A 27176-nucleotide genomic window follows, 5' to 3' on the forward strand; every position below is an offset into this window, starting at 1 on the left:
AGGACCCTGGAATCATGACCTGAGCCAAAGGCAGACATTTAACCAACCAAGCCACTCAGGCGCTAATTTTAAATGTATTTAAACTATAGGAAAGATTATATTTACATGTTGCATAAAGATCTTCCTAATGGATTAATGCTGAATTTTTAAACTGTTTCTTTCAACTTGCCTGTTGGAGGCTTAAGAATATAAATTTATTTATTGTTCAGTATATAATTATTTAGAACTTATATTTAGAACATATCTGCTGCTTTAGGCTTTCTTATAAAGCAGTAATTTTTAAAATAAGTAATACCATATTCCATCAGAGAAACTTCTCTGGAATCCTTTTATCATTGATAATCCCATACAAAATACAAATTGGTTTAACTTCTTAAAGACCTTTTTTTCATTTCTGGTTAAGTTAATCATCCAGGTACAAATAATGGTGTCTTAGGATATGGCAGAATTGCCATGAATTGATTTTTTTTTTTTGAAGAGTTTTTTTAATATATATATACACCCCCTTTTTTCTAGCCAGAAGTAATTCATACTGAAGGTTGAAAAACTTAGAATGTATAATACAAATATGTAATGTAAAAATCCCAACCTATAATCCTAATCCTCAGAGACAGCTCTGTTAATAGCTTGGTTGATATTCCTTCTGATTTTCTCTCTCTTTCTTTCCTTCTTTCCTTTCTCCATTCTTCAGCTGCTCATGACTTATTTATTCATTTGAAATGGGATTCTGCCATATACCTACATGCAATTTTAATTTTCATCAGTGAGCTGAATTTGGTTCTTTGTGAAAGAGTGAGCTAATACCTATTCCCATAAGGTTGATCTGTATGTAGAGAATTAAAGTTGCATTATTTATACTATGAAACTTTAACCCACAGCAGATGCTCTACATTGTAAGCAAAATTACTTGAACTTGTGAAGCTTCCGTTTTCTTATATGTAAGAGGTGGATAATAATACCACTTCCTCATAAAATTGTGAGATATGTAAAGTCATACAGGTGTGGGTATGTCCTCCCCAAATTTAGTTAATATTCTCCCCCAAATTATTTTTCCTTAATTAAAAATTTTAACTTTAAGACACCTTCATGCTGTGTATCAAATGTGTAAATAAAAGCTAGTTTAATCTAAAAAAACACCTTTCATTATCTAAATCAATTTGTAACTTAGATGTTTTTAAAATAATCTTTACCAAAATATTCAGCTAATATAGGCCTTAGATGACAGATGTAAAAATGCTCATCATTATATTCATAAGCAAACATAGATACTGGGTATCTTCTTAACAGGTAATATAAGATATGTTTATACACAAGAATCTTATAGTAATGTTGCACATCTGTAGTTCACATTGAAATAGTCAGAGGTAAAAATGCAAGTGAGAAGAGTGATAATTTGGTACATTGTTTCAATTATAATAATAATAATTATATGAAGAAAGAGACCTTTGCAATAAGGAAATGCATAAGACATGTCAAGCACAGTCTTAAATATTTTTAGGAATTACTTCATCTATTTTCTCAATAAGTCTATGAGGCAAGTTCTACGGTATCCCCATTCTCTAAATGAGCAATCTGGGCCTGAGAGAGAAGTAACCTCGCCAAGGTCACATCACTGAGCAGTGGTGTGGACTCTAAACCCAAGCAGTCACAATCGGAGACCTCTTCCTTAACCCCCGCACTCGACTGTCCCCTCTGACTTCGACTGACAAATTTTGTAGTAAACCAAGTTTGAGAGGAAACCAAAATGCAGATGTATAATTTACTTCAAGCTAGTAAAAAGGATTTAGAAGAAATTCTCTTATTATGAATGTTGCCAAGATTAAAGTCTGATTGATAAACTTCTAAACACTTCTATATATGTAAACCAAAATATTCAGAATCTCTCTTTTCCCTGGGTTATCTAGAAAATGAGCCATGCATAATAACCCTAAACTCCATATATGTTGTCCCTGACCATATTTATTTGCCCATCTTACTTAAATAGAAGCCATGTGTATCTAAGTATAGAAGTTAGCCTTCATGGAGGTTGAGATACCCTAAAAAACATAAAACTTCAATGAAGAGTGAAAATAAACTGGAAAAATATATTTCTAGAAGAATAGTAATGATTACTTATTTATTTACTAGTGACATGTTCTATTGTATTGATTTGTCCCAATCTGTACAATAGCAAAAATAAAATGGAGTTTTCCTTTATCTATATATCAATGATAAACACTATTGAAATGTATTTTATATTTTATTATACTTAATAGTAGGACACCAGATGAAGGTGAACATGAGAACAAGAAAAAGAAAAAGATTTAGAAAGAACATGAGTGCAGCTAGAAGGCTGAGAGAGATCCATTAGAAGTGCTGAGATGAAACAGGTAGCAAGATGAAAAACAAGATAGACCACCCCTTATATCCTTCAGGGAATGTATTGTCCTGAGATCTAAATATTTTCATAAATCACCAACATGTGCAACTTATCACATAGGGCAGTAACTTCAAAAATTAAAAATATGCCTTCCCTTTAGAACAAATACAGAACACTCCTCAACTGAATATATCTGGAATTTCTGTTATCTATCTTCTATATCTGATTTGCATAAACCATTGCCCTTGCCCCTCACTTTCACCAGCAGATATTTTTTACCACTTTGGAAATCTTGAGTAAAGAACAAACATTTGCACCAGACTCTTACAGTGCATGTTAATTCAAATTTGTGCTTTTAGAAAATTATGAATTAATTGCACATCATTTAACTTTAGAATCATTTAGAGATGTTATAAAATAGGAGTACTAAATCTATGAATTCAAAGGATATGCCAAAGTAATATTTATTACACTGCTTTATAATACTGATGTTTGAGAGAGACTGTCCTCCCATCTATTAAAAGTTTTATAGTTTCATATAGTTTTTTATATATATATAGTATATATATACTATATACTGTGAGTAAAAAATAAACCTTGTTGGAAGTATTAATTCCATAAATGTTCTCAAAAAGAATTTATTATTTGTTATATTTAGATTATTAGGAAGATGTCTAATGTGGGATTTTATAAAATGTTAATTACTAATAAGTAAAACTTGGTGATGAGTTGATTTGATTGCTCAGAGGTAATAATTAATTCTCTCAGGATTTAAGTCCAAGGTGTTCATATTTTTGAAGTAATAATCAAATGATTTATTGACTCTACATAGTTTTACATCACTTATTCTATTATTCACTATATCACTCAAGGAAGTGCTTTAACTAGAAATGATAGCCTGTGACGAAATGAGACAGGTTCAAAAGAAAGTGGTCTTATGACAATTTACAGCTAAAAAGTATTCGGTGGATGTAAACAGTCAGCTGAGCTAAATACATTGCTAGCTATCACAGAAGAAAAAAATGTCATTAAGCACAGCATCTTAAAGATATCCAAGATATATTTGGGGAAGGAATACCCAGGCTTTACCTTTCTAATGGCAAAAATCTGAGCCCTCTTGGAAAAAGGCATCACGTTTGTTTTGTTTTGTTTTGTTTTAACTTATCTAGTATCCCAGACCAGACCGATGGGAGACATTTATCAAATATCATGAAATGAATAATTATCTATCAATTAGCTTCCATCTATTTCTGATCTTATATTTCTTATGTGCTATTTATGATTATGTAAATCATATTTATATGTAAAATGCTAATAATGTACATGACATTGTAAGTTCACACATATGTATTTTTAATCATACCTATCTATTATGCCTTGATACTTTTAAAAACGTTTACAATAATATTGTATTTATCACAACAGCTCCAAGAAGAAAGCAGGTCAAATTTTCTTATCCTCATTTTAAAGATAAGAAAACAAAATTTCACAGGGTTAAGAGGTTTGTCCAAAATTACATGAAGTCTAAATGGTAGGATTTGGGCTGAGACATTAACCTCTCCAAAATAACCAACTTGTTTTTGTAAATGATAGTGGCCAATAGGGAAGAAAGAACAATCAAGGCTGTATGGGAGAGAACACTGTTCATGTGTAGTAATTATTAAACATCTTACAATAAAACATATTCCCAAAGTATTGAGACTTACTTTTACCTATATCTAAACATTTACTCATAACCTTAATAATTAAAATTTAAATGCTTCCTAAACACATGGCATAATATTGATACTTTTAAAAAATAGCATATTGGTGTCAGATGCATATGAAATTACTCAAAATTTAGAGCCTAATGATTACAGAACTGTATGCTGAGTTTGTAAAATCTAAATTAATAATTTTCTGATTTTAGCTGGAAGAGAATGGAATTGAAATTTATTAAAAGGTAAAACACTAAGTAAGAAATTAATGGAAGCGTTCTAAACTTGATTTATAACATATCAAAACTGCAACTCCATTTCTTTAGCATCTATGATTAAAAGAACTTCAAAAGAAAAGAAAATGGATTATCATTCTACCACTAGACAACAATTAGCATAACTTTGGCCATCATTTTTCCATTACTTACATTAGTCCTTCCATCTTAAAAAAAAAAAAAAAGGACTGTATGACTATTGGATAATTGAGATTTTAAATGCCCTGTGAGTTTCAAAATCTAATTTTGGCTCAATTTGCAAAGGCCAAAAAAGTCACTGCAATTTCCTAATTTTAAACCAAGCACCCTGTTCTTGAGGAAAAGATCCCAGAAGGTTTGCGTCTACATCATACAGATCATCAGTTGATCTTGATTTAATTTACTAAAAAATTTCATTTAGCAGTGCAAAGATTTGAGCTTATTCCATAGGAGTGTAGTCCTCTGAAAGGATTCTGCTATTTGGTCCAGTTTCCCTCTGTCCAACTTTATTGTTAAAGTATATCGCGAGGACCTAGGAATACCTATTTTGTGAACCCACTGTTGAATAAGTACATCAGATCAATAGATTTTACTGTTTTACAATTAAGTTGCTGTTTGCACTGTACAAAAAATATATAAAGCAGCATACTTAAGAGAGTCTTAGGCTTACTCAGTTCCAGGGCAAACCTCATCCCTGAATTTGACATGAGTTCCTGAATTCTTGCTCATGTGGTGAGATAGCTGAATTGTACTATAACACTTCAGGTGCTGGTGTGCTCAAAACCTCACAGATTTCTAGCTAACTGCTGAGATTGACAAATGCACATTTTATTAAGCATATATGACTAATGAAAATATTAGGGCTTAATATATAAATAAAACACAGCACCTTAAGTTGCAAATAGTAAAATAAATACATGTATTGGATGATGAGATGATCCTTGCTGCCTCCCTTCCGCAGTGTAGAAGAAGGAGGGGTCTAGGAACATAATATAAATGAGAAATGACTTTAACTATACCTATGATGTCCACACCAAAAAAAAAAAGGTAAGATACTGACACGCTACAGAGTATTTCTAGAGCATGCATTTATCTATAAAGAGAAATTATTTGATTATGATATTTGGTAAATATCTAAATAGACATTATTTCCTACTCTTCTGAGGCTGGATTTGTTTTTAGCAATGTTAAAATATACTATATATGCTTTATTTCATTGATTTTCTAATTAGGCTTCATTATTATTGCAGTAGAATTATACCTATTTCCCAAAATAACTTTGGTTGTTAACATTAATATATTGCAGCAGCATTCAATTTTATAGAAAGGACACATACCTCACTTCTTAAAATAATTTACATATATAACTAATATTTTTATTCTTAAAAGGACCATAGACAACATCAAAATGTAATTATTTAACTTATCAGATTATTGATTACTAAATATAGTAGTTGTTTATTTATCTTTAATTGCCTTTAATGTACAAACATAAGAAAACAGAATTTGGTAGGGCGCCTGGGTGGCTCAGTTGGTTGAGCCTTGATATGGCTCAGGTCATGATCTCAGGGTCATGAGATTGAGCCCCATCTCAGGCCCCACGCTCAGCAGGGAGTCTGCTTGAGATTCTCTCTCCCTCTCCTTTTGCCACTCCCCCCCTTTCTATCTCTCTCTAAATTAAATAAATAAATCTTTTTTTAAGAAAAAAGAAAACAGGATTTGGTAACAGAAATTTTAGGACAAGGCATAGTCTGCTAATTTGTAAATGACTATGTATTATGATGGAATTAAATTTCAAAATCAAATCACTGGAGCACAAAATAAGCTATGGAATGATCTTTATGATTAAAAATGTAAAAACAAAACAAAGTCTTGCCTATTTGAATAGAATACCAATTTCACAGTCTTTAATTCTGGATATACTAGTTCCTTCAGAAGATATTCAGACCTTACCAGAACTTAAGTAAATGAATAAGATTCTTATTTCAAACTTTAATGGAATTTGCATTGATATTCTATTTTCTATCTCATCTATTTCCCAGCGTCTAATTTTACTGATTAGGCAGTTTTGAAAGTTTATTTTCTTTTCTGTTTTAAGACATGAAGTTTAGAAATAAGTATTATTTATTGAAGTGATAATCAATCCAAAATAGGATATTTACCAAAATTAGCCAAAAAAACTGCCAACTCTCAGTTCCACTTTGCATTTGTGGAGAATCTAAGCATTACTTATAAGGGATGTAATTCCTTTCATATCTCAAAAATATACCCTTATAATAGACTTAAAAAAATGTACAACATAGAACACTTAAGTATCATCCAGTAGCTCTGATTACTTTTTTTTAAAAAGATTTTATTTATTTATTTGACAGAGAGAGACACAGCAAGAGAGAGAACACAAGCAGGGGGAGTGGGAGAGGGAGAAGCAGGCTTCCCGCTGAGCAGGGAGCCTGATGTGGGGCTCGATCCCAGGGCCCTGGGATCATGACCTGAGCCGAAGGCAGACGCTTAACGACTGAGCCACCCAGGCGCCCCTAGCTCTGATTACTTTTAACACCAATGATTTATATATTATTTTAACATAATGACACATAAGGCTTATTCCCAATATCCTATTTCCTTTAGTTTCCTTTACTCTAATTTTTGACATCTAAAAATCAGCTATAACTAGGGAAACATACTATATGGATTTTTAAATCGAAGTAATATTGAGGATCTATTGTCTCATTCCTAATCAGTTACTCTACCAAATGCCTACGCAACACATTCAAATTTTTGTCATGTGTTACTTGCTCAGTAGCTTCAAAATAGACTGGAAATGAATTTGAATATTAATTAGTATCTAACAATACATAGAATCTGAAAAGGTATATCCAGTTAAGTTGTAATGAATTTGGTTTTAATATCAAGTAATGATACATTTAAAAATCATAAAAGTCAATGGCTCCACTAAAATGTTTCTTAATGTGCTGTAACACCACACAGCCACCTTTATTTATAACAAATAATGAAATTGTAGTGCTAAACTAGTCAAATTCAAATCAATTCAATTACATATGTTTCACTGAAACACTGTTTAAAAAATATAAAATGAACTAAAAAATTAAAGGTTCATTGCTTGTAATCAAAAGCAGTGAGATTTAAACTTCAACCAACCAGGCAATAAGTTCACTTCTCAGTTGTGCTCTTAGTGGGACGTTGTCAAGAACATTTGACATCTCTTAAACTTGCTATCTCATTTGTCCTTGTTTATGAACCGCATGTTGATATGTTGAACCACAAGACTGGAAGAAGAGGAAAGCCACCATTCTATTAAAATATATACATCAGCATTTGCAAATACCATGTGTAGTGTTAAAGGATCTGTAATTTCCAAAAGAAATATGCAGTATCTCTCATTTCCTCAGTTCTTGTTTTTTGGTTTGTTTTTTTTCTTTCTTTTTCCTGTGTCTAATGGTGCCCAACTAATTTGGAATAAGGAATACCATTAATTAACTGACCTAGGGTTGGAGACATCAGGACTCTTATCAGAAAGAAAAACGGTGAATGAAAAAAACACTACAATATCCAAATAACTACAAAAGTCACAAATCATTTTTTCCTCACAAATTCAAAAGTGGCAATCTTTCAGTGAAAATACATTTTTGGTAATTTCACAAAACTTCTGGCAAAAGACAGTGTTGAATTAATACATTTTTATTTTTTTTAAGATTTTATTATTTATTTGAGAGAGAGAGAGAATGAGAGATAGCACGAGAGGGAAGAGGGTCAGAGGGAGAAGCAGACTCCCCGCTGAGCAGGGAGCCCGATGTGGGACTCGATCCTGGGACTCCAGGATTATGACCTGAGCCGAAGGCAGTCGCTTAACCAACTGAGCCACCCAGGCGCCCGAATTAATACATTTTTAATCAACTAATGCTTTCAGCTAAGTCTTTATATCAGGAAAGTAGAAATATTAGCAGGTAAAGAGTTACAAGTTAAGAAAGTACATGAAATACAAAAGCTGAGCCTTTCTTAGTATAATAAACCAAGGCTCACTTTTGACTTAGTCTGACCTGGTCACTTCTAATTCTAACCCTATTTTGATCTTCAATTTGAAAGCAGTAAGGCTCAAGCTACATAGAGCATTTCCTTCCAAAATTTTTATTTTTCTGTCATTCTTACAGGAAGGGAGAAGGTTTTTGAATATCAGTGTATGCTCTCTACTCCCTAGCTGATAGTTCGAGCTACTGTAAGAATCCTGGGAATTTTTTAATAATAGTTGAGGTTCCATTAAACTTAGTTCTCAAATAGCTTCTTAGAGTTTATTCATCAAATAATTCAAGGTATAAAAGTAGCACATAAACATTAACTGAACAGCCATTAAGCAGTATGACTGTTTGTTTTTGGTTGATGGAGGACATAAAGCTCCATACCCTGTGGTGGAAAACAATTAGGTATTATGATGAACATGCCATTAAATATACTACTACCAGACTTGGACCCATTTCACTTTACAGAATAGCAGTCAGCCGTAGTTAGAAGCCTGCCCAAGTTCTAGGAAGTCATATTTTTACTGTCATGACTTAGCTGCTTATAAATATTGTAGTGTGCCTCATGCCTTATGCTAATGGCAATGACTAATGGTTGTCATTATCTTCATTCAATCTCATAAAAAAACTTCCTCAGGAGAGACTGATCATAGCTAGAATGCTGCTTAAAGTTAAACTGTTTTTCTAAAACACAGAATATAAAAAGCACTTAAGTACAAGAGGTTGGATGGATAATTTATTTTGTTTTGAGTATGTGTGACAACAGCTACTGTTGTTAAATTTGCCATGAACTGAATTGATACACCATATGGGAATGCCTTAGAGATGCCTATATGTGTGATTGCATAATGCTTTAAATTGCTCTGCTCATCTGGGACTATAGGTGAAGATGTACGATAGAGAAACCAAAAGATGGAATAAATCTGACACTGACTGGAGGTTCAGTGTTTTAAACAATGGAGGTGAGGCCCGCCATCTATTTGATTTCATTTATGCACTCTGCTTACAAGACAGATGCAGAACACTTCATTATGGCCCCAAAAAGAAATGCTTAAATGGATGAAGCAAATCTTTGCATCTGATAGAAGCTAAGTGGGACATTCAATGAATGTCAAACAAGTGAGACTTTTAGTTTTATTCTACATTGTAGCAGCACAGCAGTAATGTGCTGATTCTCATATATGCACGATTTTCATATGCCTTGCATCTTCAGAACTTAAGGTTATGAATTTCTGTATTACAGAATAAAATCAAAACAAAAATCAACTAATAAGGAAATATATTTTGTTGAGGGATGGTGATGATATTCACACAATTTTTATTAAAATACGGATGGGGGACAGAAAGTTCCTGAGGAGAGGAAAGGTCATCCACCATACATGATATATCTTTATGGAGCTTCTGTCTAAAGAGTTACCTTAGTCATCTTTCTTGACATCACCTTTTTGTCTTAGAGGAAAAGTTCAGTGTTGCTGGCAAGAAGGACAATATATAGTGGGCGCCCAGTAAATGTTTGTAGGATGAAATGGGGTGTAATGAAACAGAGTGGGGCAGAACAGGATAGATTAGGGACATGATTATGTGTTCCCTCCTAAAATTCTACTTTGTTCTAAAACAAAAGGAGAAATAAATGTATGGATGGATGGGTGGGCAGTGATATAGATGCTTCAAAATAGAAGTTTGTTTTCTTCTTCATGCACACTTTTATTAAAAAATAGTTTGTGGGGCGCCTGGGTGGCTCAGTTGGTTAAGCGACTGCCTTCGGCTCAGGTCATGATCCTGGAGTCCCTGGATCGAGTCCCGCATCGGGCTCCCCGCTCAGCGGGGAGTCTGCTTCTCCCTCTGACCCTCTTCCTTCTCATGCTCTGTATCTCTCATTCCCTCTCTCTCTCTCAAATAAATAAATAAAATCTTTAAAAAAAAAAAAAAAAAAAAAAAAAAATAGTTTGTGGGGCTCCTGGCTGACTCCGTTGGAAGAGCATGCGACTCTTGATCTCAGGATTGTGAGTTCAAGTCCCCTGTTGTGTGTAGAGATTACTGACATTAATAGATAAACTTAAAAGATAAAAATAAAAAATAATCTGTTTCAAGAGTATAAATTACAGTGTATATATTTGTTTTAATGAGACATGAAATTGCATAAGGGATTTCAGAAAGTTTCTCTTGAAAGTAATTAAAATATATTTTTTTTTAAATTAAAGTGCACTTTCCAAGACCTAGTCAGAGAGACTTTAGGAATCTTCAGCTAAGTTACAAATACTATAGAAACATCATGCCTCCTATTTTGTCTCAAAGAAGCTTGGGAGAAGGCAGCAGCATTATTGTGTCCATCGTGAATCTGACCTACACATACCATCTTTCCAAAGAAGAGTTCCATGTAAATTCTTCTGCACAACCTAACACAGCCTTAGGAATTTGTTTTTAGCTAGAAAATACATTGTAGATAAGGTAACCATGAATCCTGGTTTATGCCTGTTGTCCCAGTGTATTTATTTAAGAGTGCCACCTTCCACTCTCAGACATGTCCCAGTGCAGACGACCAATTATGGTAACTTTATCCATAAATAATAATAAACTGTTAATAATAAACTAACCTTTATTGGAAGCTTATTTGCCTGAGGCTTTGAAATACTTTCATGTGTAATGAATTCTTCACAGTAACCCATGAGGGAGCTATTTTATTTCCCCCACCGTCTTACAGTCGAAGAAACAGAGATGGAGAGATTGACTAGTGTGGTCTCCTCTCATAGTGGGCAAACCTGAAACCAGACAAAGGTCTGGCTCCTTAACAACATAGGTCAGAAGATGCTATACTAACTTCCTATTTGCTGGTTGATGCAAGTAGCTTGGTTTTACTGAATACATTCAAAGATTATCCATAGTTTTAATTTGTTATTCTTATTAGCTATTATGACTGTATTTTTATAAGGAACATACATTTTAAGATGCAAGAAAAGAGCACTGAACTGAGAGCTAGGTTGTAGTTCAGGATATTACTATTACCATATTAATGACAATAACAATGATTTATTACGTGAGTAGTTTTTCTACTTAGGACTTTCCCTGGGTTCTCTGACTCTTAAAATAGCTCTGTGAGGTAGAACGTTCCAATCCCACGAATGTGTACGGATTGCTTTAGCAAAAGCAATCTTCCTTAAAAGGAAGATCGAGGATCATTTCATTTCAGGAGGCCTCCCAGCTCTGACATTCTCTGACTAAATAGATGTCTCTGGGAGTAACTGGTTATCAGGATATAAGGCATGAAATCTGGATGCTGAGGAAAATTCTTGGGCGTGAAGAGACTTCCCTAACATCTCATATATATAGTAACTACCATGCATTAAATGCTTACTAAGGGCCTGCACTTTATAAACTTTTTTCTATTGTTTTTCTCCTCACCATAGGCCAGATAAGAAGAGAATTTGGATTTGAACCAATGTAAGTTTAACTCCACTGTGCTAGAATTAGCATCTTTCTCTGAAACTCTCTAGGGATTGCCCTAATTCAGGAACCTTTCTGAAAAGCAATATTAAATAAAGATGAATAAATATTTGCTTATAATCAATTTTGTTCCACCATTGTGTAAAAAATATACATAGAAAAGCAGATATGATAGTATTACATAGAGGTTGTTGAAAAGAAATCCCTTTTTCAAAAAAGAAGTGTAGAAATTCTTACTAGTGCAGAGTAGGTTCTGTGTGCTGCAGAGAACAAAGTAAATAGAAGTTTGTGCCTATACTCAAAAGATGCTTGAGATTCACCTGGGGTTATAAGAATATAAATGTATGAATATGGATTATATGCTATTATAAAATGTCAAATCCTATAGTGTAATTTGAACAGTGGTTCTTAACTGGGAATGCATTGTGTGTGGTGTGATTTAAAAATACAAATGCGAGAACCATATTTGCATTGACTTAATAAGTTTCTGAGGTTAGAGCCTGGAAATGTGTATTTTCTAAACTCCACAGGTGATTCTGAAGTGACTATGAATACAACCACTGATTAAAAATATATGTGGAACATATTAATATGTTAATTATGCAGCTTTAAAAAGAAGAGGTTAATCTGGGCTGGGATTTTAAAAGCTTCCCAGAAGGGGTGAGATTTGGATGAAAAGTCAGATATGGACAGAAGGTAAGTGAACCAGAATTTTTTTTTCTTTTACTGTTTAGCTCAAAACAAAATCTTGCTTTTAAAGTTTTTTTGTGGTTTTTCTGCCTGCATTTCAGATTCCTATTGGATTAATTGGATAATAAAATTTATAACAATAAACACCTGGAAATGTTCCATTATCTTCTAATATGAAACTCAGGTTTAAAGTCTTGCTTGAAAGCTTGTATATTATTGCTTGAAAGGCTAGTATATTATTATAGATTATATATTGATTATATATATAGAGAGAGGGGAAGATATATCTATATATGGATATATAGGTAGATAGAGATTAGATTTTACTACTTATAATAAAGAATTTTTGTCACAATTAGTAAATGCAGTTTAGACTGCAAACTGCCAAGGACAAAATCTATATTTTCTTCAAATTTGAATTCTTAAATCTTTATCATAGGGACTGGCGTCGAAAATATGCCTGACATATATTTGTTTGTTGAATGAATGAGACATTTAGATTTATCCGGTTTATTCATTCCACCTTGTGTGTGGGGGAGATTCCAATGGTCTCCATTTGAAGGATCAAGCATTTGATCTATGAAGGTGTTGGTTAGTTAGTTAAAATGTTTCTTGACCCAGAACCATAATCTGGCAAAGACTTTCAACAATTGTTATTTTATAAGAGTAAGCTTTTAGACTTTTTCTTTCCCAATAAAAAGATAGACAAGGCAAAAGAGTTGCAAGCATCTTAACAGGAGGGGCATTTCCCATCCATATTTGTGCCCAGAACAGCTGGTAAAGCCCTCTTCTCAGACCCGTCTCTCCATGGAGGACAAAATCACCGAACCTTTCAGTGGGAAGGAGAAAGTCTTTATAAGTAAGCTTTCCCAAGCTTTCTGCAGATCTGCTTTTTTTGTAGAATAGGCTTGTTTTGCCATTGTTTTGGCTTGGGTTGTTAACAATTTTAAAGGCATGACTGTCAGAAAGATCACTGAGAATCTTTATGTTGCTGCATTACATCTTCCCAGCACCAAACAAGCCAAGCTTCCTTAGCATTTTGCTGTTGTTGCTGCTGTTGTAAAAAAAAAAAATGTCAAGAGATATTCATATTCCACCCCGTGGAATTTTATAATACTTTTGGGACTAGTTTCATAGACAAGAAAAATAATAGGAAGAACAAAGAATAAACAGAAAACAAAACACAGATGAGAAAAGAATATGATGACAAGATGACAGAATGCTCTGAATTTATTATTCATATACGTGTTTTGGAGAATAAAGGGGGAAGTGGAAGGCATCACATGGTGTTTAGTTGTGGACATGTATTTGTAAAACATTTTTAACATAAGACAGCTATGGCAATAAAGGCAGATACTTATTTTTGGTATTAGAGAACTGACTGGTAGGATCCAGAAGGGGGAGCTTGGCAGAAGCAACTGTCACAGAACAGGACGCCTGTCAGCTCATCCTCAGTGCCACTCAAGGGAAGTCCTGACTGTCCATCCCCATTGTTCCTGGTTCAGCTGACGTGGCTCTAGGCTAGAGGGGCTTAAACAAATGGCCACTCTTCCTTAAAGGACTATTGGATGAACTTGACGTAACATACACATGGAATTCTTAGGTGGACCCAAACCCAAGACTTCGAGATTGCTAACTGGAATCTTAGTAACCGTATTGGCTGCAAAATAACCTAAGGAACTTTGGTTTGAAAAATGGCTGGTACCAGGCTCAAGGCATTATCTACTGATCATCATATGAATAGCTGCACTTTTTCGGCCTCCCCTCTCCTCTCCCCAGATGCTACAGGAGCACCTCAGCCCAGACAAGCCTGAATATCATCAGCAAAAAACATTCCAACATAAATATGATTACAAAATTTATTATAAGCAGTGATTGAACATTGAACATATTTAAAACAGTTTAATTCATAATGAGTTGCATAAAACATCTGAAAATAAAATAAATTTGTGTTTTAAGACTATTTTAAGAGTGGGCGCCTGGGTGGCCCAGTTGGTTAAGTGACTGCCTTCGGCTCAGGTCATGATCCTGGAGTCCTGGGATCGAGTCCCACATCGGGCTCCCTGCTCAGCAGGGAGTCTGCTTCTCCCTCTGACCCTCTTCCCTCTCGTGCTCTCTATCTCTCATTCTCTCCCTCTCAAGTAAATAAATAAAATATTTTTTAAAAAAGACTATTTTAAGAGTAGATCATCACATCCGTGGCATACATGTCATCCTGAGTACAACAGTGATTTTAATCAGCCACCGGTGTGCTAGAGCCATAAGCCAATGAGATCCAAATACCCACATCTCTTCTCAACTAAGCATTCAGGGACTTCATTTTGGTAGCCTGAAGTAGACCCTGGTGGGACTACTCATACCATGGAAATTGTCAAGGGCTTTGTCTTAGTCCAGTCCATTCAGGCTGTTATTTTTTTTTTAATTTTATTTATTTTTGAAAGAGAGAGAGAGAATGACAGAGAGAGAGAATGACAGGGGTGAGGGTCAGAGGGAGAAGCAGGACTCCCCGCTGAGCAGGGAGCCCGATGTGGGACTCGATCCTGGGACTCCAGGATCATGACCTGAGCCAAAGGCAATCGCTTAACCAACTGAGCCACCCAGGCGCCCCCATTCAGGCTGTTATTTTAAAAAATACCACAGAGCCAGTAGCTTTTTAAACAACAGAAATTAATTCCTCACAGTTCCATAGGCTGGGAGTGTGAGATCGAGGTGGGGAGACGGAGCGCAGCATGGTCGTGTGAAGGCCGTCCTCCACGTTGCAGCTTTCTCCTTCTATCCTGCATGGCAGAAAGGCTAAGGAGCTCGGTGGAATCTCTTTTATGAGATCACTAATCCCATTCATTAAGGCTCCACCTTCATGACCTAATCATCTCCCAAAGGCCCCACCTTCTAATAACATCACCTGGGCGTGAGGATTCCAACATGAATTTTCGGGGGAGAGAGGCAGAACATTCAGACCATAGCATGCTCCAAAGTAGGGCTTTTTTTTTTTCTCTTTTGCAGAAAGGAAGTGAGCCAGTTTACCAGCACACCACTGAGCTACACGCACATTTTAGAAGAAGAAACCCAATATAAATATATGTCTGTAATTAAGAACACTGCTTATTAGGTATATATTTAAAGAAGACACTGCTTAAGAAAGACAGTATTTTGTTAGACTGCTAGGGCTAATTTCTCTTATTATGCCAGTTAATCTCCCTGTCTCTCTTAGTCTCTCTCTCCTTAAAATAAGAGTGGTAGGGGGTGGGAGGGATGGGGTGACTGGGTGATAGACATTGGGGAGGGTATGTGCTATGGTGAGTGCTGTGAATTGTGTAAGACTGATGAATCACAGACCTGTACCTCTGAAACAAATAATACATTATATGTTAAAAAAAAAAAAAAAAGATAGTAGGAAGGGAAAAATGAAGGGGGGGAATTGGAGGGGGAAACGAACCATGAGAGACCATGGACTCTGAGAAACAAACTGAGGGTTCTAGAGGGGAGGGGGGTGGGGGGATGGGTTAGCCTGGTGATGGGTATTAAAGAGGGCACGTTCTGTGTGGAGCACTGGGTATTATGCACGAACAATGAATCATGGAACACTACATCAAAAACTAATGATGTAATGTATGGTGATTAACATAACAATAAAAAATTTAAAAAAATAAAGAGGGCACGTTCTGCATGGAGCACTGGGTGTTATACGCAAACAATGAACCATGGAACACTACATCAAAAACTAATGATGTAATGTATGGTGATTAACATAATAAAATAAAATAGAATAAAAAAAGAAGTTAAAAAAAAGAATATAATAATGCCTACTTCATAGGATTGCCCTGATAATTAAATGAGTTAATATATGTGATGTACTTATAAGGTACCTGGCACAGGGAAGGTGCTCAATAAGTATTTTCTATTACTATCAGCAGGGGATGAAACTATATGGTATTTTATAGTCTTATCCTAAAAGACTGCCTATTTTCAGTGTTATTTTCCTTGTTGAGCTTTTGTATCCTTTAGAAGCCCAACCTAACTTCCACAAGTTCTGTGAAGATCCATTAAATGAAAGCATATCAAATCACTTTGAAATGCATTAAGTACTATGTAAATGAAAGGTGGAATAATTATGTTAAAGGCATCATCTTGCATTTTGTTTATACTGCATCTTTGAAATGAGCATCAGATTTTTCTCTAGGCAGTTACTGCTACTACAGAAACAAACACAGATGGTGCCCAAACCTCCTACTGAATAGTTCTAGGCAATGGCATTTATCAAAATACCGCAGGTCACTAAATGTGGGAAGACTCAAAACAAACCCCACATCTCAGTGTCAGGGCAGCACGGTAATTTAGGCAAACAAGCCTTTGTTTGATAATTCAAGGATCTTCTGATTTGTAGAATGTACTAGCACAACAAACAGAAAATCTTACATGTAGGCTAAGTTTTACAAAATAGGACATTAAAATGCAATTTCTACTAGAAAAAAAAATCAGTTTTCTTTACTGATGAGAGTTTCTAGCCAAATTAAACTAATTTTGGGGGTGTGCATGCAGATGTTCTGATTTTACGTTGACCTTCTAGCCAAGCAAAGCAGAGAAAGAGAGGAAATATGTTTTAAAGATATGTTTCCTTCTACTCAAACCTTCTAAGAACCCAGTCTTTGGAGTGCAGGCTTCCTTCGTCAGCAAGATAGTCCTGGGATTTATATAACATAACTCTCTTGATGGGATCTTGGACTTGTTTGCCCTTGGATCCATTCCTTGCCCTCCCTCTGGCTCATGGGGGGGGGGGGTCAGGAAATTCTGACCCCTATGGCTTCCTTTCCTAGAGCGCAGTCTCAGGGGAACTGTTGCTGGCTTCTGCCAGTTGAACTTGGGAATAGGGACATTTGGAGGAGACAGGAGATTGGGAAGAAGGGAGCAGTCAGGTCACTGTCCCTAAATCTCCTGTCACCTCACTTTTCTCTGGTTGGCTTCTGTCTCTTTCATTACCTGTTTCGTGCTTTAATCAATTCCCTGCATCTGAAACCTCCATTTAATGAATATTCCTTGACTGGACCCTGACTGACCCAAGATCTAACATAGGCCATCTCTCCCCTGAATTCTTAGGCAAGTAACACTGCATTCGTTAAAGGATGAGTCTACCTTGAGCCTGCGCTGGGCCACGTCCTGAGCTGGAGGCAGAGAAAAAGTATTTTTCTTTGTTTCTGCTAAGGGTAGTGTCACAAGACTCCATTACACTGGTCAGCCTAGTCTGACCCCTTCTTCAGGCCACACCCTTCAAATTCACCAATACGTGGTGGTTCTCACAAACGTTACTACACTTCTTAGAAAGTCACAAAGGATGCCAGCATCCCCAGATTGTTTCCACTTATACGATGACATGATCGGAATGTAAGCAGTGAGCTGTTACCATTCTAAACTTCTGTCCCTCTGTTTTCTTTCTATGAAAGGAAGTTTGGGCCCCAAAACAATTCCATATCTCAAAATGGTTTTAGGCAGTTTAAATTAGTTCTGTGAATATCATCTCAATCCTAAAGTATCAAACTAGGGTTGTACATCCTGTGCATTTTTTTAAATTTTATTTTATTATGTTATGTTAATCACCATACATTCCATCATTCGTTTTTGATGTAGTGTTCCATGATTCATTGTTTGCGTATAACACCCAGTGCTCCATTCGGTACATGCCCTCTTTAATACCCATCACCAGGCCAACCCATCCCCCCACCCCCTCCCCTCTAGAACCCTCAGTTTGTTTCTCAGAGTCCATAGTCTCTCATGGTTTGTCTCCCCTTCCAACTCCCCCCCCCTTCATTTCTCCCTTCCTACTAACTTCTTTTTTTTTAAACATATAATGTATTATTTGTTTCAGAGGTACAGGTCTGTGATTCAACAGTCTTGAACAATTCACAGCGCTCACCATAGCACATACCCTCCCCAATGTCTATCACCCAGCCACCCCATCCCTCCTCCCCCACCACTCCAGCAACCCTCAGTTTGTTTCCTGAGATTAAGAATTCCTCAAATCAGTTAGATCATATGATACATGTCTTTCTCTGATTGACTTATTTCACTCAGCATAATACCCTCCAGTTCCAACCACGTCACTGCAAATGGCAAGATTTCATTCCTTTTGATGGCTGCATAATATTCCATTATATATATATATATATATATATATATATATATATATATATACCCCATCTTCTTTATCCATCATCTGTCGATGGACATCTTGGCTCTTTCCATAGTTTGGCTATTGTGGACATTGCTGCTATAAACATTGGGGTGCACGTACCCCTTCGGATCCCTACATTTGTATCTTTGGGGTAAATACCCAGTAGTGCAATTGCTGGGCCGTAGGGTAGCTCTATTTTCAACTTTTTGAGGAACCTCCATACTGTTTTCCAGAGTGGCTGCACCAGCTTGCATTCCCACCAACAGTGTAGGAGGGTTCCCCTTTCTCTGCATCCCTGCCAACATTTGTAGTTTCCTGATTATTAATTTCAGCCATTCTGACTGGTGTGAGGTGGTATCTCATTGAGGTTTTGATTTGGATTTCCCTGATGCCGAGTGATGTTGAGCACTTTTTCATGTGTCTGTTGGCCATTTGGATGTCTTCTTTGGAAAAATGTCTGTTCCTGTCTTTTGCCCATTTCTTGATTGGATCATTTGTTCTTTGGGTGTTGAGTTTGATAAGTTCTTTATAGATTTTGGATACTAGCCCTTTATCTGATACATCATTTGCAAATATCTTTTCCCATTCTGTCGGTTGTTTTGGTTTTGTTCACTATTTCTTTTGCTATGCAAAAGCTCTCTATCTTGATGAAGTCCCAATAGTTGATTTTTGCCTTTACTTCCCTTGCCTTTGGCGATGTTTCTAGGAAGAAGTTGCTGTGACTGAGGTCGAAGAGGTTGCTGCCTGTGTTCTCCTTTAGGATTTTGATGGACTCCTGTCTCACATTTAGGTCTTTCAACCATTTTGAGTCTATTTTTGTGTGTGGTGTAAGGAAATGGTCCAGTTTCATTCTTCTGCATGTGGCTGTCCAATTTTCCCAACACATTTGTACATAGATCAATGGAACAGAATAGAGAGCACAGAAATGGACCCTCAACTCTATGGTCAACTAATCTTTGACAAAACTATTTTCTTTTTTTAACATATAATGTATTATTTGTTTCAGAGGTACAGATCTGTGATTCAACAGTCTTACACAATTCACAGCACTCACCATAGCACATACCCTCCCCAATGTCTATCACCCAGCCACTCCATCCCTCCCACCCCCCACCACTCTAGCAACCCTCAGTTTGTTTCCTGAGATTAAGAATTCCTCATATCAGTGAGATAATATGATATATGTCTTCCTCTGATTGACTTATCTCACTCAGCATAATACCCTCCAGTTCTATCCACGTCATTGCAAATGGCAAGATTTCATTCCTCTTGATGGCTGCATAATATTCCATTGTATATGTATACCACATATTCTTTTTTAAACTTAGTTTGGACTCTGACATTGAAACATACCTTCATGCCGAATTTCTAAAAAGAGTTTCATATAAAGGTTTTTCACATTTTCCCCTATACCTCATCCTATTGCCCTGCTCGTGCTGCTCCCCCTTCCTGAAGTGACTCTCTTTTCCTTCTATTTTCTTTTGTTGTGTTATCAATTCTCAATCAAATAGCCATCTTTCCAGGAGTGTTCTCTAAACTTTCCTACTCGTCGTTCAGTGATGCTGCCTGTCCCCTGTCTGCATCCCCATACTGCACTCTATGAAATGTACGCATGTCTCTCTCTGTCTTGACTCAGTCGATAAGCTACAAAATGACAGAACTATGTTTACTTTTTGTAGTCCTGCTGCTCCATAACTTCTTGGCACTGAGGGATTATTCAAAAAATATTTGTTAAACTGTTGCTGAACACTCTGAAAGGTCCGAGCCTCTCATGCTGGGTGAAAATTAATTTTCGAATCATGGAATGAAAGGTCTGTTTTGTTTTGCACGAGGGATATTTTATTAACAAACACATAAGAGACACTGGTTACTTCACAAATGCCTAGCGCTTGTGCCCTATGTATAGAAAACACTAAGTTTTATTAAGCAACATTGATAAACAGGGAAATAGGCACACAAGAGGGACAGTAGCACCATAACAAGTTTAGAACAAAGCTTCTCAAATCTCTGCCTTGTTTATCGTCCTTCAGCAGAAGTTGCGTCTTCTGTGTTTGCCTTCCTAAATTTAAGCCTTTATTTTCAGTGTCCACCTAAACATATTCCTACTGCCTTCACCATCAATTAAGTAAATGCCATGGCTCCAACTCATTTCCTTTGAAAAGGATGAGCTCAACCATGCTCTGTTTATTCCATTTTTAATGGCTCTCCTTGCACATTTTGGTCCATTGCCTCCAGGGTCATTCCTCATGCATTCTACCCAATTAGACTCAGATCTTTGAGGTCAGAGGTACTTTCCTTTTCTATCTCCTCACAGCATGGTCGCAACATAGGCTTGTGAATTAAATGTCTTCTACATTTCACCAATTCGTGTGCTAATCTGTTTAGTTCCTTGTCTAGTGACCACGTTGGTGTGTTCACTCTATGGTTACGGCCATGGGCATTTGGTGGTCCACACAGAACACAGCTCTGAGCTCTCCCATAATTCCAGATCAGAGAGTCTGTGGATGAGGCTGGGCAGCGCAGGGACTTCAAGACCCCCTCTGCCACTTTCCTTTAAAGCCAGGAATATCCTGAAGCTACTTCCCCCCAGGGACTCACTATAGCCCTTCTAGTAGTTCCTACCGTTGATAACTGGTTCTCTGTCCTTGAACCTGTTCATTTCTGTCATAGCACTTAAGATAATTTATAACTATATACATATGTAAAGTACATGTAGAATAAGCACATAAAGTAAATAAGCAAGTTAAATGTATACAAATATGTAAAATACATAGTAGATATAAAGTATATGCATGTATAAGTAATATATTTAAAAAACCATACGTGTGTATGGTTTTTATGTACATATATGTGTGTTTTATGTTTTCATTTTCTCTTTCCCTCCACAGATTTTCTTCACCATGACTTGCTTCACCACTTAACACCCAAGCCTAACACAGAGCCTGGCACATAGTACATACTCAGAAATATCTGTTGAATAAATAACACGGAAATGAATGAAGCTGTGAGAGCAGAGAATTCTTTCCAACCTTCATCACATCAGCTCTTAGGTTGTACTGACCAAAAAGTGAAATGAGGAGAGAAACGGAAGCATAGAAAAGTAAAGGAGTCAATGTTCTCCTCTCTACTCCAAAACTTCATAGACTTACAATGTCTCCTCCCAGAAAGAGGTTCCCAGACTTCTCAGTTTGTTTCTATCTGGAGGGAAGAAAGAAGACAAGAAAGTCTTTTCTGTTCACTGTTGTTGGTGCTACCCACTAATAAAAACTACAAACATTTCAGCAAAAAGTTAACAATTTCCAAATAGTGTAGCAAAAAAAAAAAAAAAAAATGAATTGGACATTCCTACATTTACTGTTGCAACCTTCTGTTTCTTCTCTATAAGCCCAATCCTGGCGTCCTAAAGGCACCCACTAAAAAGAAAGAGCAGAACAGCATTACAACAGTGAGCAGCAGAGTATGAAACCTGACAAGGACAGCGAGCCACACCGCCGGATTCCAAGTCCCGGCTCCACCCGTTCCCTAACGGTGAGATCACAGGCAAGTAGGCAACCTTACTTTGTTTCTGTAAAATGGAGATGATACTAATACCGAACTCACAGGGCTTCTTACTAGATTGAAGAAGGTAGAACACGTAAAGCCCTTGGAATAACGTCTGGCACATAGTAAACACTCAGTAAATGCTCACTAATCATATTCTTATTCTTTAAATTACTCTTTTTGTGACCAATTCCAAATTAAGGCAGATGTACTTCTATTACAGAATGGATAAATTCCCACTAAGACGGAACAAGGGAAAAAGAATGTACATATAAGTAACAGTAAGGGATAAAAGGGAATATAGATGCATTCGAAATGTAAAAGGGCGTGGCAGAAAGGTCAGAGGTCTAAGATTTCGTTATGTCCTCTTGAGCAGTTTTTCTTTCATTCTTACTCCTGGTAGAAAGTGTTCCTTCATATACCTTTTACATATCAAATAATGAAGATTACTCTTATTTTACCTTTCTTGGTCTAAAAACTTGGAGAAGAGCTGATCACAATCTACTTTTTAATAGCCCCCAGCCAAAGCAAAACAAAAACAAAACACCCCAGCCTTGCTAAGGAATCACAAGTGATTTACTTCAGTGATTTCAAACTTGTCCATTTAAAGCCTATTTATATTCCCCATAGTTGTTTGAATTCCTTTACCTCATCAAGAAGGGCATTAAATTTGCCATGTTAACCATGTAACATAAATAATAACACCTTTAGTTCTTAAAAAAAAAAGAGGAAAAAATCCTTCTCCACTTGACTGCACCTTTCCCTGCTTATTTGTTCTTTCTGAAAGTATGAAATGTATTTCATTTAACAAATATTTATTTAGTTTCTATTATGTGCCAGGCACTATATTAGAAACTAGATTTTTTTTTAAGCAAAAAAAGCAAACAAAGATGCAGTGAACAAGACAAAGTCTGTTTTCATGAAGCCTAGAGTCTACTGGGTGATAGACATGAAGAATGGTACGTGATGTAATGAGCACTGGGTGTTAATATAAGACTGATGAATCACTGACCTCTACCTCTGAAACCAATAATACATTATATGTTAATTAGTTGAACTTAAATTTTAAAAATGGGGGAAAAAGCCTAGAGTCTAGAGAGGTTTTTGAAGCAATAAACAAAACACATACTATCTCAATTATAAATTGAGATCATTGTAGCCCCAGAAATAAGTGGAGAGCTTGAGGTAGAACAATGAGGGTGGGTAGAGGGGAGGGTGACAGTTACATTAAACCAATTACGGAAGGCCTAGCTGAGGGAGTGACATTTAAGCAATACCTAAAGGAAGAAAAAGAAAGAGCCACTCGAATTGCTGGGAGAGGAGCACATTTCATGCAGAAAGAACAGCAGTACAGAGGTCATGGCGTGAAAACGAACATGCACAAGTCACTGGGTCTGTAAGTGGACACTGGTGAGCAATGGGAGGGAATGGTGTGAGAAGAGCTAGGAAGGTGAGATCACGCAGGGTTTTCAGATTGGGATGTTCTCAGTGCAACCCAGGCACTGTTAAAAGGTATATAAACAAGGAGCTAGTGTAAACAGGATCTGTGTTTCAAAAGATAACTCTGGTTGCTGGATGGAGAATTTGTGTAAAAGAGACATCCATAAAATAAGAAGATAACCTAGTAGAGTATTAGAGTAATACAAACAAGAGAGATTTCCAGCTTAGACTGGAGAGTTGGCAATGGAGATGTAGAGAACTAAATATGAGAGATACTTAGGAGGGAGAAATGACAAAATTTGATTAGTTAGATTGGAAACAGAGGAACCATGTTCCTCCACACCTTTCGTATGTGGCTTTTAACTTTCTGCCTCAAATCAGGATGATAGCTCCTTTTACTGAGAAGGAAAGACTGCAGAAGTACCAGGAGTTCTGTCTTGATCAGGTCAACTTCATGATACTTATGTGACACCCCAATGTAGATGTTAAATACGCTTTTGATTATATTGATGTGAAGCTGTTATACAAATAAGCCGAAGATGGCCCCAGGTCATTTCTTTCTTCACTGCAGGCTGAGACCCATTAGCTCAAAAGCCCGCCAGAGACAAAATCAAATTTTACACATCCATTTATTTTTAAAATGGGCCAAACAAGCAGATTTTTATAGCCTTTTAGAGCCTGCCTATTTTGCATTCTCCTGCAAAATCCCACCCCACATGGGCTAGCACTAGATAAAGCCCCGGGCCATGGAGACTCCAAACCCAGGCCGCCCTTCTGAGCTCTCTGACCCCAAAGACTGCCTGTCAGGTTGCCGAGCCACAGCCACACTGCCTACACACAGAAGCTTCTTGCCAACCCTCCCCCCCACGCACCCCCCAAGAACCCCTGTCCTCCTCCCCTTCTGATTAGCAGCCCTGGGCCCTTGTCGTTGGACAGCCTTCTGCCCTGAGGGACATTCCCAGAGAACCGATCAAAGCAGCTCCCAATTAGGTTTGTCTGTGCTACTGCCACCTTGTGGTCATATATTTTTCCTTGCTCAGCCACAAAATACTTTGAACCTCCTCACTAAGGCTCAAAGGAAAGACCTGCCCTCAAATATCTACCTGGAAGTCATTAACACAAAGATGGCCCTAAGGCCCTGAGGGTCAGTGACACTACTTCAGGAGGAGTCTACTGAAATAAAGCAGGAAGGCCCAGGACTAAATCTGAAATATCAGAAGGTGAGATCTAGTGAAGAGGAAAAACATGCAAACAGAACTACCTGGTTAATTCCTACTCATATTCTATCACTCAAGCCAGACACTGGCTCTTTTAAGACAAAACCCCGTCTCTTCCCTATTAGGCCAAGCTGTGTTGAAATGACCACCCTCTTCTCTGCTCCTGTGGTTTTTCTGTTATTGCTGTGCCACATATTATTGGTTATTATTTGTCCATCTCCCCATGAGGCTGACCTTGAGGCAGGACATGGTTCATCTCTAAATTCCAGGGATCTACCATACCACCCGACGGGAAGTGCAAAATAAGGATTTTGAGACTGACTAAATGAATCAGTTGCAGTCTGATGGTACTAGAATGGGTACAGGAAAGGCTAGAGCTGATAATGTGGTGGCAGGTGGAGAGCTTCAAGTGGCGAGGTAGGGAACACTTAGGACATCTTTTGATTTCAGCCACTCCTCTTTCTCATTATGAAGTCAGATTCTACTCTTACCCTATATAAAGACGTTGGGACACTGGGCTCACAGGCGTTGCACCTCTATATGCATATGTATATGTGTGTATCTATGTAGAGGTAATGGAATAAATGAAAATATTTCAAATAGTTAGGCAGCTAATTTCATAAAAAGTCAAGATGGCATAATACTGAGGACCTTTTTAAAGTATACCTTAAAATAATATTATACTAATTTGGTTTTGCTTCTTTATATGAAATTTAAAATAAAGAAAAAAAAACGGCATGTTAGAGGTCAATTTGTATAAGATCTAAATATGAGTCACCTCTGAGACAATTTTCTATTCTTAATTGGAACCCCGTTTTGTGATTTCAGTGCTATATCTTCTGCTTCTCATTCAGAGGAGCAAGGCTGGTCCAAGAATGCTATGGATATATTAGATCATTGCTTCCATATATTTTTTACTAAGATACATGTTCATCATTCACAATTTGGCCTTTGAAAACAAAACAAAAACTAGTATTAGAGAAGTCTGTGACTTCTACATCACAGCATTTAATGAGTAAGGTAGAATAAGCATTCATAAATACTTCATAGCAAAAAATAAATAAATGAAATGCATAGAAGATGAGGGAGGCTAATTAAGTAACAGGCATTTATATCCACAAAAGGTCTCTAGACACATGGAAGTACAATATCTTCTACTTCCTTAACTATGAAACAGAATTAGTTGTAAGACATAATTAATGTAAGTTTTTCAGTATAAAAGATAAATAACCAGCAATTTTTTGGATATTGATTATGAGAAGCATACTGATTTCCAAATTTAAAAAGAGTGACTTATAAATGTTTTCTAAAAACCCTGTGTGTCACAACTAAACTGAACTGAATTAATTTCTATGTCAGGGAGAAATGGTTAGCAAATGTTTTAGAATTCAGTATTTAAGTTATGTAATTATCTATGATTATATATAACTGTAGATAATTACGTTTTAACTTAAACATTATGTTTTATTGATTTATTGATACCTGTTGGTGAAAATATTGACTAGGGTTGGTCCCTCCTTTGAGACATAAATTACTAAAATTATAGACCTAAGTATGAATATCCCACACACCAATTTATTATTGTTGCTATTAACAAACATATTTTCATAATGTTTCAGCATTTATAGAATGCTTTCACAATCATTTCTCAGTGATCTTATTTTAACCTTAGATCCATAACAGTAGAGGTTCTAAATGCAGTTGTACATTTGATTACATACTATATATATATATATATACACACACACACACTCATTTTCTACTTGTTTTTTCCTGATTAAAGTTAGATACAAAAGAGTCCAAATACCTAATAAATCTTTCTGATTGCATAGGTGATGAAGTGTGTTTTTTTTGGAAGGTTAGGATGGGATTATGGTTGCCAAGAAACCTCAGGGACTTTTCTGAACATACATAAAAGCCAAATTACAAAGACCATATTCTTCACAACTTTGTAAGTTCAAGAAACCAGAACAACTATCTTCTTAATAATGGACAGATCAGTAATATGTATTGAGGCATCTTTTTATAATTCCCAAGTGCTTTACATTTGCATACCAAGAATAATGCCCATATAAAATTTTTTTCTTATAAAATAAATGGTCGTCCAGAGATGAGGAGTTTGTGTATTTTTTTTTTTTAACCCATGAAAAGCAACACAGAAACAAAAATGTGGTTGTCCTCTGGGGGACAGACACATACTATGTATTTGTTTTTTGGCCCTGCCTACTTTTTTTAAATTTAGAAGGGCTCTCTAAACACAAACTATTGGGGGTTTTGTTTGTTTATTTTTTTTAAGTTAATTTTTAAAAAACATTTATTTATTTATTTTAGAGAGAGAATG

General features: G+C 36.3%; 1 protein-coding gene across 2 annotated transcripts in view; it reads left to right on the top strand.

Annotated features, from left to right (window-relative positions):
• The window catches only part of KHDRBS2 (KH RNA binding domain containing, signal transduction associated 2), a 600281-nt gene extending 578109 nt beyond the window's left edge, over positions 1-22172 (top strand). For both annotated transcript variants that reach the window (XM_027602665.2, XM_027602667.2), the window contains exons 12-14: positions 11746-11779; positions 12313-12478; positions 21527-22172. The gene's annotated coding sequence lies outside the window, so the exon portion shown is untranslated. The remainder of the gene's footprint in view (positions 1-11745; positions 11780-12312; positions 12479-21526) is intronic.
• Positions 22173-27176: the final 5004 nt, after the last annotated feature.

The sequence above is a fragment of the Zalophus californianus genome, chromosome 7 (genome assembly GCF_009762305.2).
Source record: "Zalophus californianus isolate mZalCal1 chromosome 7, mZalCal1.pri.v2, whole genome shotgun sequence".
NCBI lineage: Eukaryota > Metazoa > Chordata > Mammalia > Carnivora > Otariidae > Zalophus > Zalophus californianus.